This window comes from Phyllobates terribilis, unplaced genomic scaffold (assembly GCF_046119375.1).
Source record: "Phyllobates terribilis strain yellow unplaced genomic scaffold, ASM4611937v1 Scaffold_10__3_contigs__length_209671492, whole genome shotgun sequence".
Taxonomy (NCBI): domain Eukaryota; kingdom Metazoa; phylum Chordata; class Amphibia; order Anura; family Dendrobatidae; genus Phyllobates; species Phyllobates terribilis.
This window is the reverse complement of record NW_027362770.1, coordinates 41,820,767-41,837,784: the sequence shown is the minus strand read 5'-3', so window position 1 is coordinate 41,837,784 and position 17,018 is coordinate 41,820,767. Positions and strand designations below refer to the sequence as shown.

At 32.5% G+C, this 17,018-nt stretch overlaps 1 protein-coding gene across 3 annotated transcripts in view; it reads left to right on the top strand.

Annotated features, from left to right (window-relative positions):
- Window positions 1-753: 753 nt before the first annotated feature.
- Window positions 754-17,018, top strand: part of LOC141164124 (F-box/LRR-repeat protein 21-like) — a 102,789-nt gene continuing 86,524 nt past the window's right edge. For all 3 annotated transcript variants that reach the window (XM_073649274.1, XM_073649273.1, XM_073649275.1), the window contains exon 1: window positions 754-898. The gene's annotated coding sequence lies outside the window, so the exon portion shown is untranslated. The remainder of the gene's footprint in view (window positions 899-17,018) is intronic.

Below are 17,018 nucleotides of genomic sequence, written 5' to 3'. Positions count from 1 at the left end.
CTGACAACAGTAGCCAGGCAGCCCATTTTATGACCTAACAGACCAGCCCACCGGGCATCTGCCCAATAAGGCAGATTAGCAGTCCGAGCCTGCCTGATAATCAAGATGTCCTAAATAAATATTTAACAAGTGGCTGAATAGTGAAATCAAAGTGACATTCCCATCTCACATTTATTGCATATGTCACGGATGTATAGTAGATGCTGGTCCCACCAATGTGATCTCCATGTATGTCGAGAACGGGGCACTGATGGGCGCTGCTGCCAGTGGAGAAGTGGTCAGAATTCCCATTTATTTGTCTGAGAATTCTGACCACCTCTCTGCCAACAACAGGACCCCATTCTTAGGATAGGTGCATGTCCCACTGGTGGACCCATTTCTGCTGCATATTTATTGCATATTCTTTCGAGGTATTCCCATCTCCTTTGGATACACCATAAATGTATTGTCCTTTAAATAACAAAGGCGACAAAGTACACCCCTGCCTTGTGTGCTTCATTTTATTGGTTTTGATAGAAATCCCTAAAACTTTGATTTTGGAAAAAAATATATAGTATTTATACATGTGGCTCTCCTCTACAGCTAAACATACCATACAGCATATATTAAAACAGGTAACCTATAAACCCTACAAATAAAGTATACTGTTTTCAATACTAAACAAAGTTATAGAGAGTTCATTGTGGTGACAGCAGTTCGTGTGCTGGAGCTTCGCCAGGTCCCCTCCTTCCCAATGACCTCACCGACACAGTGACCTACTTTACAGAGAGAAACACAGGGCAGGGAGGGAGTGAGGAGCAGAGATGTAGGCGCCAGTAGTCATCAAGTCACCAGCAGTCTGATCTCACCCTCTGCAGACAGACACCACTGTACAGCAGAGCCTGCCGAGGGACATAGGGTAAGTCGCGATCATTATCCGTCCAGGGGCGACCATCATTTATATATGTAGATTGTAGGTACACGGTAATCTTTTACATGTGGATTATAGGTATACGCTAATCTTATATATATAGATTGGAAGTACACAGTAATCTTATATATGTAAATTGTAGGTACACGGTAATCTTATATATGTAGATTGTAGGTACACGGTAATCTTATATATGTAGATTGTAGGTACACGGTAATCTTATATATGTAGATTGTAGGTACACAGTAATCTTATATATGTAGATTGTAGGTACACGGTAATCTTATATATGTAGATTGTAGGTACATGGTAATCTTATATATGTAGATTGTAGGTACACGGTAATCTTATATATGTAGATTGTAGGTACACGGTAATCTTATATATGTAGATTGTAGGTACACGGTAATCTTATATATGTAGATTATAGGTACACGGTAATCTTATATATGTAGATTGTAGGTACACGGTAATCTTATATATGTAGATTGTAGGTACACGGTAATCTTATATATGTAGATTGTAGGTACACGGTAATCTTATATATGTAGATTGTAGGTACACGGTAATCTTATATATGTAGATTGTAGGTACACGGTAATCTTATATATGTAGATTGTAGGTACATGGTAATCTTATATATGTAGATTGTAGGTACACGGTAATTTTACATATGTAGATTGTAGGTACACGGTAATCTTATATATGTAGATTGTAGGTACACGGTAATCTTATATATGTAGATTGTAGGTACACGGTAATCTTATATATGTAGATTGTAGGTACACGGTAATCTTATATATGTAGATTGTAGGTACACGGTAATCTTATATATGTAGATTGTAGGTACACGGTAATCTTATATATGTAGATTGTAGGTACATGGTAATCTTATATATGTAGATTGTAGGTACACGGTAATCTTATATATGTAGATTGTAGGTACACGGTAATCTTATATATGTAGATTGTAGGTACACGGTAATCTTATATATGTAGATTGTAGGTACACGGTAATCTTATATATGTAGATTGTAGGTGCACGGTAATCTTATATATGTAGATTGTAGGTACACGGTAATCTTATATATGTAGATTGTAGGTACACGGTATTCTTATATATGTAGATTGTAGGTACACGGTAATCTTATATATGTAGATTGTAGGTACACGGTAATCTTATATATGTAGATTGTAGGTACACAGTAATCTTATATATGTAGATTGTAGGTACACGGTAATCTTATATATGTAGATTGTAGGTACACGGTAATCTTATATATGTAGATTGTAGGTACACGGTAATCTTATATATGTAGATTGTAGGTACACGGTAATCTTATATATGTAGATTGTAGGTACATGGTAATCTTATATATGTAGATTGTAGGTACACGGTAATTTTACATATGTAGATTGTAGGTACACGGTAATCTTATATATCTAGATTGTAGGTACACGGTAATCTTATATATGTAGATTGTAGGTACACGGTAATCTTATATATGTAGATTGTAGGTACACGGTAATCTTATATATGTAGATTGTAGGTACACGGTAATCTTATATATGTAGATTGTAGGTACACGGTAATCTTATATATGTAGATTGTAGGTACATGGTAATCTTATATATGTAGATTGTAGGTACACGGTAATCTTATATATGTAGATTGTAGGTACACGGTAATCTTATATATGTAGATTGTAGGTACACGGTAATCTTATATATGTAGATTATAGGTACACGGTAATTTTATATATGTAGATTGTAGGTGCACGGTAATCTTATATATGTAGATTGTAGGTACACGGTAATCTTATATATGTAGATTGTAGGTACACGGTATTCTTATATATGTAGATTGTAGGTACACGGTAATCTTATATATGTAGATTGTAGGTACACGGTAATCTTATATATGTAGATTGTAGGTACACAGTAATCTTATATATGTAGATTGTAGGTACACGGTAATCTTATATATGTAAATTGTAGGTACACAGTAATCTTATATATGTAGATTATAAGTACACAGTAATCTTATATATGTAGATTGTAGGTACACGGTAATCTTATATATGTAGATTATAGGTACAAAGTAATCTTATATATGTAGATTGTAGGTACACGGTAATCTTATATATGTAGATTCTAGGTACACGGTAATCTTATATATGTGGATTGTAGGTACATGGTAATCTTATATATGTAGATTGTAGGTACATGGTAATCTTATATATGTAGATTGTAGGTACATGGTAATCTTATATATGTAGATTGTAGGTACACAGTAATCTTATATATGTGGATTGTAGGTACATGGTAATCTTATATATGTAGATTGTAGGTACATGGTAATCTTATATATGTAGATTGTAGGTACACGGTAATCTTATATATGTAGATTGTACGTACACGGTAATCTTATATATGTGGATTGTAGGTACATGGTAATCTTATATATGTAGATTGTAGGTACATGGTAATCTTATATATGTAGATTGTAGGTACACGGTAATCTTATATATGTGGATTGTAGGTACACGGTAATCTTATATATGTAGATTATAGGTACACGGTAATCTTATATATGTGGATTGTAGGTACACAGTAATCTTATATATGTAGATTATAGGTACACGGTAATCTTATATATGTAGATTGTAGGTACACGGTAATCTTATATATGTGGATTGTAGGTACATGGTAATCTTATATATGTAGATTGTAGGTACATGGTAATCTTATATATGTAGATTGTAGGTACACGGTAATCTTATATATGTGGATTGTAGGTACACGGTAATCTTATATATGTAGATTGTAGGTACACGGTAATCTTATATATGTAGATTGTAGGTACACGGTAATCTTATATATGTAGATTGTAGGTACACGGTAATCTTATATATGTAGATTCTAGGTACACGGTAATCTTATATATGTAGATTGTAGGTACGCAGTAATCTTATATATGTAGATTATAGGTACACAGTATTCTTATATATGTAGATTGTAGGTACACGGTAATCTTATATATGTAGATTGTAGGTACGCAGTAATCTTATATATGTAGATTGTAGGTACACGGTAATCTTATATATGTAGATAGTAGGTACACAGTAATCTTATATAAGTAGATTGTAGGTACACGGTAATCTTATATAAGTAGATTGTAGGTACGCAGTAATCTTATGTATGTAGATTATAAGTACACGGTAATCTTATATAAGTAGATTGTAGGTACGCAGTAATCTTATATATGTAGATTGTAGGTACACGGTAATCTTATATATGTAGATTGTAGGTACATGGTAATCTTATATATGTAGATTGTAGGTACACGGTAATCTTATATAAGTAGATTGTAGGTACGCAGTAATCTTATGTATGTAGATTATAAGTACACGGTAATCTTATATAAGTAGATTGTAGGTACGCAGTAATCTTATATATGTAGATTGTAGGTACACGGTAATCTTATATAAGTAGATTGTAGGTACGCAGTAATCTTATATATGTAGATTGTAGGTACACGGTAATCTTATATAAGTAGATTGTAGGTACGCAGTAATCTTATGTATGTAGATTATAAGTACACGGTAATCTTATATAAGTAGATTGTAGGTACGCAGTAATCTTATATATGTAGATTGTAGGTACATGGTAATCTTATATATGTAGATTGTAGGTACACGGTAATCTTATATATGTAGATTGTAGGTACACAGTAATCTTATATATGTAAATTGTAGGTACACGGTAATCTTATATATGTAGATTGTAGGTACATGGTAATCTTATATATGTAGATTGTAGGTACACGGTAATCTTATATATGTAGATTGTAGGTACACGGTAATCTTATATATGTAGATTGTAGGTACACGGTAATCTTATATATGTAGATTGTAGGTGCACGGTAACCTTATATATGTAGATTGTAGGTGCACGGTAATCTTATATATGTAGATTGTACGTACACGGTAATCTTATATATGTAGATTGTAGGTACACGGTAATCTTATATATGTAGATTGTACGTACACGGTATTCTTATATATGTAGATTGTAGGTACACGGTAATCTTATATATGTAGATTGTAGGTACACGGTAATCTTATATATGTAGATTGTAGGTACACGGTAATCTTATATATGTAGATTGTACGTACACAGTATTCTTATATATGTAGATTGTAGGTACACGGTAATCTTATATATGTAGATTGTAGGTACACGGTAATCTTATATATGTAGATTGTAGGTACACAGTAATCTTATATATGTAAATTGTAGGTACACGGTAATCTTATATATGTAGATTGTAGGTACATGGTAATCTTATATATGTAGATTGTAGGTACACGGTAATCTTATATATGTAGATTGTAGGTACACGGTAATCTTATATATGTAGATTGTAGGTACACGGTAATCTTATATATGTAGATTGTAGGTGCACGGTAACCTTATATATGTAGATTGTAGGTGCACGGTAATCTTATATATGTAGATTGTACGTACACGGTAATCTTATATATGTAGATTGTAGGTACACGGTAATCTTATATATGTAGATTGTACGTACACAGTATTCTTATATATGTAGATTGTAGGTACACGGTAATCTTATATATGTAGATTGTAGGTGCACGGTAACCTTATATATGTAGATTGTAGGTGCACGGTAATCTTATATATGTAGATTGTACGTACACGGTAATCTTATATATGTAGATTGTAGGTGCACGGTAATCTTATATATGTAGATTGTACGTACACAGTATTCTTATATATGTAGATTGTAGGTACACGGTAATCTTATATATGTAGATTGTAGGTGCACGGTAATCTTATATATGTAGATTGTAGGTACACGGTAATCTTATATATGTAGATTGTAGGTACACGGTAATCTTATATATGTAGATTGTAGGTGCACGGTAACCTTATATATGTAGATTGTAGGTGCACGGTAATCTTATATATGTAGATTGTACGTACACGGTAATCTTATATATGTAGATTGTAGGTACACGGTCTACACGGTAATCTTATATATGTAGATTCTAGGTACAGGGTAATCTTATATATGTAGATTGTAGGTGCACGGTAATCTTATATATGTAGATTGTAGGTGCACGGTAATCTTATATATGTAGATTGTAGGTACACAGTAATCTTATATATGTAGATTGTAGGTACATGGTAATCTTATATATGTAGATTGTAGGTACACGGTAATCTTATATATGTAGATTGTAGGTACATGGTAATCTTATATATGTAGATTGTAGGTACACGGTAATCTTATATATGTAGATTGTAGGTGACCGGTAATCTTATATATGTACATTGTAGGTACACGGTAATCTTATATATGTAGATTGTAGGTACACGGTAATCTTATATATGTAGATTGTAGGTACAAGGTAATCTTATATATGTAGATTGTAGGTACACGGTAATCTTATATATGTAGATTCTAGGTACACGGTAATCTTATATATGTAGATTCTAGGTACACGGTAATCTTATATATGTAGATTGTAGGTACACAGTAATCTTATATATGTAGATTGTAGGTACAGGGTAATCTTATATATGTAGATTGTAGGTACACGGTGTACACGGTAATCTTATATATGTAGATTCTAGGTACAGGATAATCTTATATATGTAGATTGTAGGTACATGGTAATGTTATATATGTAGATTATATGTACACGGTAATTTTATATATGTAGATTGTAGGTACACAGTAATCTTATATATGTAGATTGTAGGTACATGGTAATCTTATATATGTAGATTGTAGGTACACAGTAATCTTATATATGTAGATTGTAGGTACAGGGTAATCTTATATATGTAGATTGTAGGTACACGGTGTACACGGTAATCTTATATATGTAGATTGTAGGTGCACGGTAATCTTATATATGTAGATTGTAGGTACACGGTAATCTTAGATATGTAGATTGTAGGTACACGGTAATCTTATATATGTAGATTGTAGGTGCACGGTAATCTTATATATGTAGATTGTAGGTACACGGTAATCTTAGATATGTAGATTGTAGGTACACGGTAATCTTAGATATGTAGATTGTAGGTACACGGTAATCTTATATATGTAGATTGTAGGTGCACGGTAATCTTATATATGTAGATTGTAGGTACACAGTAATCTTATATATGTAGATTGTAGGTACACGGTAATCTTATATATGTAGATTGTAGGTACATGGTAATCTTATATATGTAGATTGTAGGTACACGGCAATCTTATATATGTAGATTGTAGGTACACGGTAATCTTATATATGTAGATTGTAGGTACACGGTAATCTTATATATGTAGATTATAGGTACACGGTAATCTTATATATGTAGATTGTAGGTACACGGTAATCTTATATACAGTACAGACCAAAAGTTTGGACACACCTTCTCATTTAAAGATTTTTCTGTATTTTCATGACTTTGAAAATTGTACATTCACACTGAAGGCATCAAAACTATGAATTAACACATGTGGAATTATATACTTAACAAAAAAATGAGAAACAACTGAAAATATATCTTATATTCTAGGTTCTTCAAAGTAGCCACCTTTTGCTTTGATGACTGCTTTGCACACTCTTGGCATTCTCTTGATGAGCTTCAAGAGGTAGTTAACGGAAATGGTTTTCACTTCACAGGTGTGCCCTGTCAAGTTTAGTAAGTGGGATTTCTTGCCTTATAAATGGGGTTGGGCCCATCAGTTGTGTTGTGCAGAAGTCTGGTGGATACACAGCTGATAGTCCTACTGAATAGACTGTTAGAATTTGTATTACGGCAAGAAAAAAGCAGCTAAGTAAAGAAAAACGAGTGGCCATCATTACTTTAAGAAATGAAGGTCAGTCAGTCCGAAAAATTGGGCAAACTTTGAAAGTGTCCCCAAGTGCAGTTGCAAAAACCATCAAGCACTACAAAGAAACTGGCTCACATGAGGACCGCCCCAGGAAAGGAAGACCAAGAGTCACCTCTGCTTCTGAGGATAAGTTTATCCAAGTCACCAGCCTCAGAAATCGCAGGTTAATAGCAGGTCAGATTAGAGACCAGGTCAATGCCACACAGAGTTCTAGCAGCAGACACATCTCTACAACAACTGTTAAGAGGAGACTTTGTGCAGCAGGCCTTCATGGTAAAATAGCTGCTAGGAAAGCACTGCTAAGGACAGGCAACAAGCAGAAGAGACTTGTTTGGGCTAAAGAACACAAGAAATGGACATTAGACCAGTGGATATCTGTGCTTTGGTCTGATGAGTCCAAATTTGAGATCTTTGGTTCCAATCACTGTGTCTTTGTGCGACGCAGAAAAGGGGAACGGATGGACTCTACATGCCTGGTTCCCACCGTGAAGCATGGAGGAGGAGGTGTGATGGTGTGGGGGTGCTTTGCTGGTGACACTGTTGGGGATTTATTCAAAATTGTAGGCATACTGAACCAGCATGGCTACCACAGCATCTTGCAGCGGCATGCTATTCCATTCAGTTTGCGTTTAGTTGGACCATCATTTATTTTTCAACAGGACAATGACCCCAAACACACCTCTAGGCTGTGTAAGGGCTATTTGACCATGGAGGAGAGTGATGGGGTGCTACGCAAGATGACCTGGCCTCCACAGTCACCAAACCTGAACCCAATCGAGAAGTGAAGTGAAGGCAAAAGGGCCAACAAGTGCTAAGCATCTCTGGGAACTCCTTCAAGATTGTTGGAAGAACATTTCCGGTGACTACCTCTTGAAGCTCATCAAGAGAATGCCAAGAGTGTGCAAAGCAGTCATCAAAGCAAAAGGTAGCAACTTTGAAGAACCTAGAATATAAGACATATTTTCAGTTATTTCACACTTTTTTGTTAAGTATATAATTCCACATATGTTAATTCATAGTTTTGATGCCTTCAGTGTGAATGTACAATTTTCATAGTCATGAAAATACAGAAAAATCTTTAAATGAGAAGGTGTGTCCAAACTTTTGGTCTGTACTGTATGTAGATTGTAGGTACACGGTAATCTTATATATGTAGATTCTAGGTACACGGTAATCTTATAAATGTAGATTCTAGGTACACGGTAATCTTATATATGTAGATTATAGGTACACGGTAATCTTATATATGTAGATTGTAGGTACACGGTAATCTTATATATGTAGATTATAGGCACACGGTAATCTTATATATGTAGATTCTAGGTACACGGTAATCTTATATATGTAGATTGTAGGTACACAGTAATCTTATATATGTAGATTGTAGGTACAGGGTAATCTTATATATATAGATTGTAGGTACACGGTGTACACGGTAATCTTATATATGTAGATTCTAGGTACAGGGTAATCTTATATATGTAGATTGTAGGTGCACGGTAATCTTATATATGTAGATTGTAGGTACACGGTAATCTTATATATGTAGATTGTAGGTGACCGGTAATCTTATATATGTAAATTGTAGGTACACGGTAATCTTATATATGTAGATTGTAGGTACACGGTAATCTTATATATGTAGATTGTAGGTACACGGTAATCTTATATATGTAGATTGTAGGTACACGGTAATCTTATATATGTAGATTCTAGGTACACGGTAATCTTATATATGTAGATTCTAGGTACACGGTAATCTTATATATGTAGATTGTAGGTACACGGTAATCTTATATATGTAGATTCTAGGTACAGGATAATCTTATATATGTAGATTCTAGGTACACGGTGTACACGGTAATCTTATATATGTAGATTATAGGTACACGGTAATTTTATATATGTAGATTGTAGGTACACGGTAATCTTATATATGTAGATTGTAGGTGCACGGTAATCTTATATATGTAGATTGTAGGTACGCAGTAATCTTATATATGTAGATTTTAGGTACATGGTAATCTTATATATGTAGATTGCAGGTACACGGTAATCTTATATATGTAGATTATAGGTACACAGTATTCTTATATATGTAGATTGTAGGTACACGGTAATCTTATATATGTGGATTGTAGGTACATGGTAATCTTATATATGTGGATTGTAGGTACATGGTAATCTTATATATGTAGATTGTAGGTGCACGGTAATCTTATATATGTGGATTGTAGGTACATGGTAATCTTATATATGTGGATTGTAGGTACATGGTAATCTTATATATGTAGATTGCAGGTACACGGTAATCTTATATATGTAGATTATAGGTACACAGTATTCTTATATATGTAGATTGTAGGTACACGGTAATCTTATATATGTGGATTGTAGGTACATGGTAATCTTATATATGTAGATTGTAGGTACACAGTAATCTTATATATGTAGATTGTAGGTACACGGTAATCTTATATATGTAGATTGTAGGTACATGGTAATCTTATATATGTAGATTGTAGGTACATGGTAATCTTATATATGTAGATTGTAGGTACACGGTAATCTTATATATGTGGATTGTAGGTACATGGTAATCTTATATATGTGGATTGTAGGTATATGGTAATCTTATATATGTAGATTGTAGGTACATGGTAATCTTATATATGTAGATTGTAGGAACATGGTAATCTTATATATGTAGATTGTAGGTACACAGTAATCTTATATATGTGGATTGTAGGTACATGGTAATCTTATATATGTAGATTGTAGGTACACAGTAATCTTATATATGTAGATTGTAGGTACATGGTAATCTTATATATGTAGATTGTAGGTACACAGTAATCTTATATACGTAGATTATAGGTACACAGTAATATTATATATGTAGATTGTAGGTACACGGTAATCTTATATATGTAGATTATAGGTACACGGTATTCTTATATATGTAGATTGTAGGTACACGGTAATCTTATATATGTAGATTGTAGGTACACAGTAATCTTATATATGTAGATTGTAGGTACACGGCAATCTTATATATGTAGATTGTAGGTACACGGTAATCTTATATATGTAGATTGTAGGTACACAGTAATCTTATATATGTAGATTCTAGGTACACGGTAATCTTATATATGTAGATTGTAGGTACACGGTAATCTTATATATGTAGATTGTAGGTACACGGTAATCTTATATATGTAGATTGTAGGTACAAGGTAATCTTATATATGTAGATTGTAGGTACACGGTAATCTTATATATGTAGATTCTAGGTACACGGTAATCTTATATATGTAGATTGTAGGTACATGGTAATCTTATATATGTAGATTGTAGGTACAAGGTAATCTTATATATGTAGATTGTAGGTACACGGTAATCTTATATATGTAGATTCTAGGTACACGGTAATCTTATATATGTAGATTGTAGGTACACGGTAATCTTATATATGTAGATTGTAGGTACACGGTAATCTTATATATGTAGATTGTAGGTACACGGTATTCTTATATATGTAGATTGTAGGTACACGGTAATCTTATATATGTAGATTGTAGGTACACGGTAATCTTATATATATAGATTGTAGGTACACGGTATTCTTATATATGTAGATTGTAGGTACACGGTAATCTTATATATGTAGATTGTAGGTACACGGTAATCTTATATATGTAGATTGTAGGTACACGGTAATCTTATATATGTAGATTGTAGGTACACGGTAATCTTATATATGTAGATTGTAGGTACACGGTAATCTTATATATGTAGATTGTAGGTACACGGTAATCTTATATATGTAGATTGTAGGTACACGGTAATCTTATATATGTAGATTCTAGGTACACGGTAATCTTATATATGTAGATTCTAGGTACACGGTAATCTTATATATGTAGATTCTAGGTACACGGTAATCTTATATATGTAGATTGTAGGTACACGGTAATCTTATATATGTAGATTGTAGGTACACGGTAATCTTATACATGTAGATTGTAGGTTCACGGTAATCTTATATATGTAGATTGTAGGTACACGGTAATCTTATATATGTAGATTCTAGGTACACGGTAATCTTATATATGTGGATTATAGGTACACGGTAATCTTATATATGTAGATTCTAGGTACACGGTAATCTTATATATGTAGATTGTAGGTACACAGTAATCTTATATATGTAGATTGTAGGTACAGGGTAATCTTATATATGTAGATTGTAGGTACACGGTGTACACGGTAATCTTATATATGTAGATTCTAGGTACAGGGTAATCTTATATATGTAGATTGTAGGTGCACGGTAATCTTATATATGTAGATTGTAGGTACACGGTAATCTTATATATGTAGATTGTAGGTGACCAGTAATCTTATATATGTACATTGTAGGTACACGGTAATCTTATATATGTAGATTGTAGGTACACGGTAATCTTATATATGTAGATTGTAGGTACACGGTAATCTTATATATGTAGATTGTAGGTACACGGTAATCTTATATATGTAGATTCTAGGTACACGGTAATCTTATATATGTAGATTCTAGGTACACGGTAATCTTATATATGTAGATTGTAGGTACACAGTAATCTTATATATGTAGATTGTAGGTACAGGGTAATCTTATATATGTAGATTGTAGGTACACGGTAATCTTATATATGTAGATTCTAGGTACAGGATAATCTTATATATGTAGATTGTAGGTACACGGTGTACACGGTAATCTTATATATGTAGATTATAGGTACACGGTAATTTTATATATGTAGATTGTAGGTACACGGTAATCTTATATATGTAGATTGTAGGTGCACGGTAATCTTATATATGTAGATTGTAGGTACGCAGTAATCTTATATATGTAGATTTTAGGTACATGGTAATCTTATATATGTAGATTGCAGGTACACGGTAATCTTATATATGTAGATTATAGGTACACAGTATTCTTATATATGTAGATTGTAGGTACACGGTAATCTTATATATGTGGATTGTAGGTACATGGTAATCTTATATATGTGGATTGTAGGTACATGGTAATCTTATATATGTAGATTGTAGGTGCACGGTAATCTTATATATGTGGATTGTAGGTACATGGTAATCTTATATATGTGGATTGTAGGTACATGGTAATCTTATATATGTAGATTGCAGGTACACGGTAATCTTATATATGTAGATTATAGGTACACAGTATTCTTATATATGTAGATTGTAGGTACACGGTAATCTTATATATGTGGATTGTAGGTACACAGTAATCTTATATATGTAGATTGTAGGTACACGGTAATCTTATATATGTAGATTGTAGGTACATGGTAATCTTATATATGTAGATTGTAGGTACATGGTAATCTTATATATGTAGATTGTAGGTACACAGTAATCTTATATATGTAGATTGTAGGTACACGGTAATCTTATATATGTAGATTGTAGGTACATGGTAATCTTATATATGTAGATTGTAGGTACATGGTAATCTTATATATGTAGATTGTAGGTACACGGTAATCTTATATATGTGGATTGTAGGTACATGGTAATCTTATATATGTGGATTGTAGGTATATGGTAATCTTATATATGTAGATTGTAGGTACATGGTAATCTTATATATGTAGATTGTAGGTACATGGTAATCTTATATATGTAGATTCTAGGTACACGGTAATCTTATATATGTGGATTGTAGGTACATGGTAATCTTATATATGTAGATTGTAGGAACATGGTAATCTTATATATGTAGATTGTAGGAACATGGTAATCTTATATATGTAGATTGTAGGTACACAGTAATCTTATATATGTGGATTGTAGGTACATGGTAATCTTATATATGTAGATTGTAGGTACACAGTAATCTTATATATGTAGATTGTAGGTACATGGTAATCTTATATATGTAGATTGTAGGTACACAGTAATCTTATATACGTAGATTATAGGTACACAGTAATATTATATATGTAGATTGTAGGTACACGGTAATCTTATATATGTAGATTATAGGTACACGGTATTCTTATATATGTAGATTGTAGGTACACGGTAATCTTATATATGTAGATTGTAGGTACACAGTAATCTTATATATGTAGATTGTAGGTACACGGCAATCTTATATATGTAGATTGTAGGTACACGGTAATCTTATATATGTAGATTGTAGGTACACAGTAATCTTATATATGTAGATTCTAGGTACACGGTAATCTTATATATGTAGATTGCAGGTACACGGTAATCTTATATATGTAGATTGTAGGTACACGGTAATCTTATATATGTAGATTGTAGGTACAAGGTAATCTTATATATGTAGATTGTAGGTACACGGTAATCTTATATATGTAGATTCTAGGTACACGGTAATCTTATATATGTAGATTGTAGGTACAAGGTAATCTTATATATGTAGATTGTAGGTACACGGTAATCTTATATATGTAGATTGTAGGTACACGGTAATCTTATATATGTAGATTGTAGGTACACGGTAATCTTATATATGTAGATTGTAGGTACACGGTATTCTTATATATGTAGATTGTAGGTACACGGTAATCTTATATATGTAGATTGTAGGTACACGGTAATCTTATATATGTAGATTGTAGGTACACGGTATTCTTATATATGTAGATTGTAGGTACACGGTAATCTTATATATGTAGATTGTAGGTACACGGTAATCTTATATATGTAGATTGTAGGTACACGGTAATCTTATATATGTAGATTGTAGGTACACGGTAATCTTATATATGTAGATTGTAGGTACACGGTAATCTTATATATGTAGATTGTAGGTACACGGTAATCTTATATATGTAGATTCTAGGTACACGGTAATCTTATATATGTAGATTCTAGGTACACGGTAATCTTATATATGTAGATTCTAGGTACACGGTAATCTTATATATGTAGATTCTAGGTACACGGTAATCTTATATATGTAGATTGTAGGTACACGGTAATCTTATATATGTAGATTGTAGGTACACGGTAATCTTGTATATGTAGATTGTAGGTACACGGTAATCTTATATATGTAGATTCTAGGTACACGGTAATCTTATATATGTAGATTGTAGGTACACGGTAATCTTATATATGTAGATTGTAGGTACACGGTATTCTTATATATGTAGATTGTAGGTACACGGTAATCTTATATATGTAGATTGTAGGTACACGGTATTCTTATATATGTAGATTGTAGGTACACGGTAATCTTATAGATGTAGATTGTAGGTACACGGTAATCTTATATTTGTAGATTGTAGGTACACGTTAATCTTATATATGTAGATTGTAGTTACACGGCAATCTTATATATGTAGATTGTAGGTACACGGTAATCTTATATATGTAGATTGTAGGTACACGGCAATCTTATATATATAGATTGTAGGTACACGGTAATCGTATATATGTAGATTGTAGGTACACGGTAATCTTATATATGTAGATTGTAGTTACACAGTAATCTTATATATGTAGATTGTAGGTACACGGTAATCTTATATATGTAGATTGTAGTTACACAGTAATCGTATATATGTAGATTGTAGGTACACGGTAATCTTATATATGTAGATTGTAGTTACACGGTAATCTTATATATGTAGATTGTAGGTACACGGTAATCTTATATATGTAGATTGTAGGTACACGGTAATCTTATATATGTAGATTGTAGGTACACGGTAATCTTATATATGTAGATTGTAGGTACACGGTAATCTTATATATGTAGATTCTAGGTACACGGTTATCTTATATATGTAGATTGTAGGTACACGGTAATCTTATATATGTAGATTGTAGGTACACGGTAATCTTATATATGTAGATTGTAGGTACACGGTAATCTTATATATGTAGATTGTAGGTACAGGGTAATCTTATATATGTAGATTGTAGGTACACGGTAATCTTATATATGTAGATTGTAGGTACACGGTAATCTTATATATGTAGATTGTAGGTACACGGTAATCTTATATATGTAGATTGTAGGTACACGGTAATCTTATATATGTAGATTCTAGGTACACGGTAATCTTATATATGTAGATTCTAGGTACACGGTAATCTTATATATGTAGATTGTAGGTACACGGTAATCTTATATATGTAGATTGTAGGTACACGGTATTCTTATATATGTAGATTGTAGGTACACGGTAATCTTATATATGTAGATTGTAGGTACACGGTATTCTTATATATGTAGATTGTAGGTACACGGTAATCTTATAGATGTAGATTGTAGGTACACGGTAATCTTATATATGTAGATTGTAGGTACACGGTAATCTTATAGATGTAGATTGTAGGTACACGGTAATCTTATAGATGTAGATTGTAGGTACACGGTAATCTTATATTTGTAGATTGTAGGTACACGGTAATCTTATATATGTAGATTGTAGGTACACGGCAATCTTATATATATAGATTGTAGGTACACGGTAATCGTATATATGTAGATTGTAGGTACACGGTAATCTTATATATGTAGATTGTAGGTACACGGTAATCTTATATATGTAGATTGTAGGTACACAGTAATCTTATATATGTAGATTGTAGGTACACGGTAATCTTATATATGTAGATTGTAGGTACACAGTAATCTTATATATGTAGATTGTAGGTACACGGTAATCTTATATATGTAGATTGTAGTTACACAGTAATCGTATATATGTAGATTGTAGGTACACGGTAATCTTATATATGTAGATTGTAGTTACACAGTAATCTTATATATGTAGATTGTAGTTACACGGCAATCTTATATATGTAGATTGTAGGTACACAGTAATCTTATATATGTAGATTGTAGGTACACAGTAATCTTATATATGTAGATTGTAGGTACACAGTAATCTTATATATGTAGATTGTAGGTACACGGTAATCTTATATATGTAGATTGTAGGTACATGGCAATCTTATATATGTAGATTGTAGGTACACGGTAATCTTATATATGTAGATTGTAGGTACACGGCAATCTTATATATATAGATTGTAGGTACACAGTAATCGCATATATGTAGATTGTAGGTACACGGTAATCTTATATATGTAGATTGTAATTACACAGTAATCTTATAT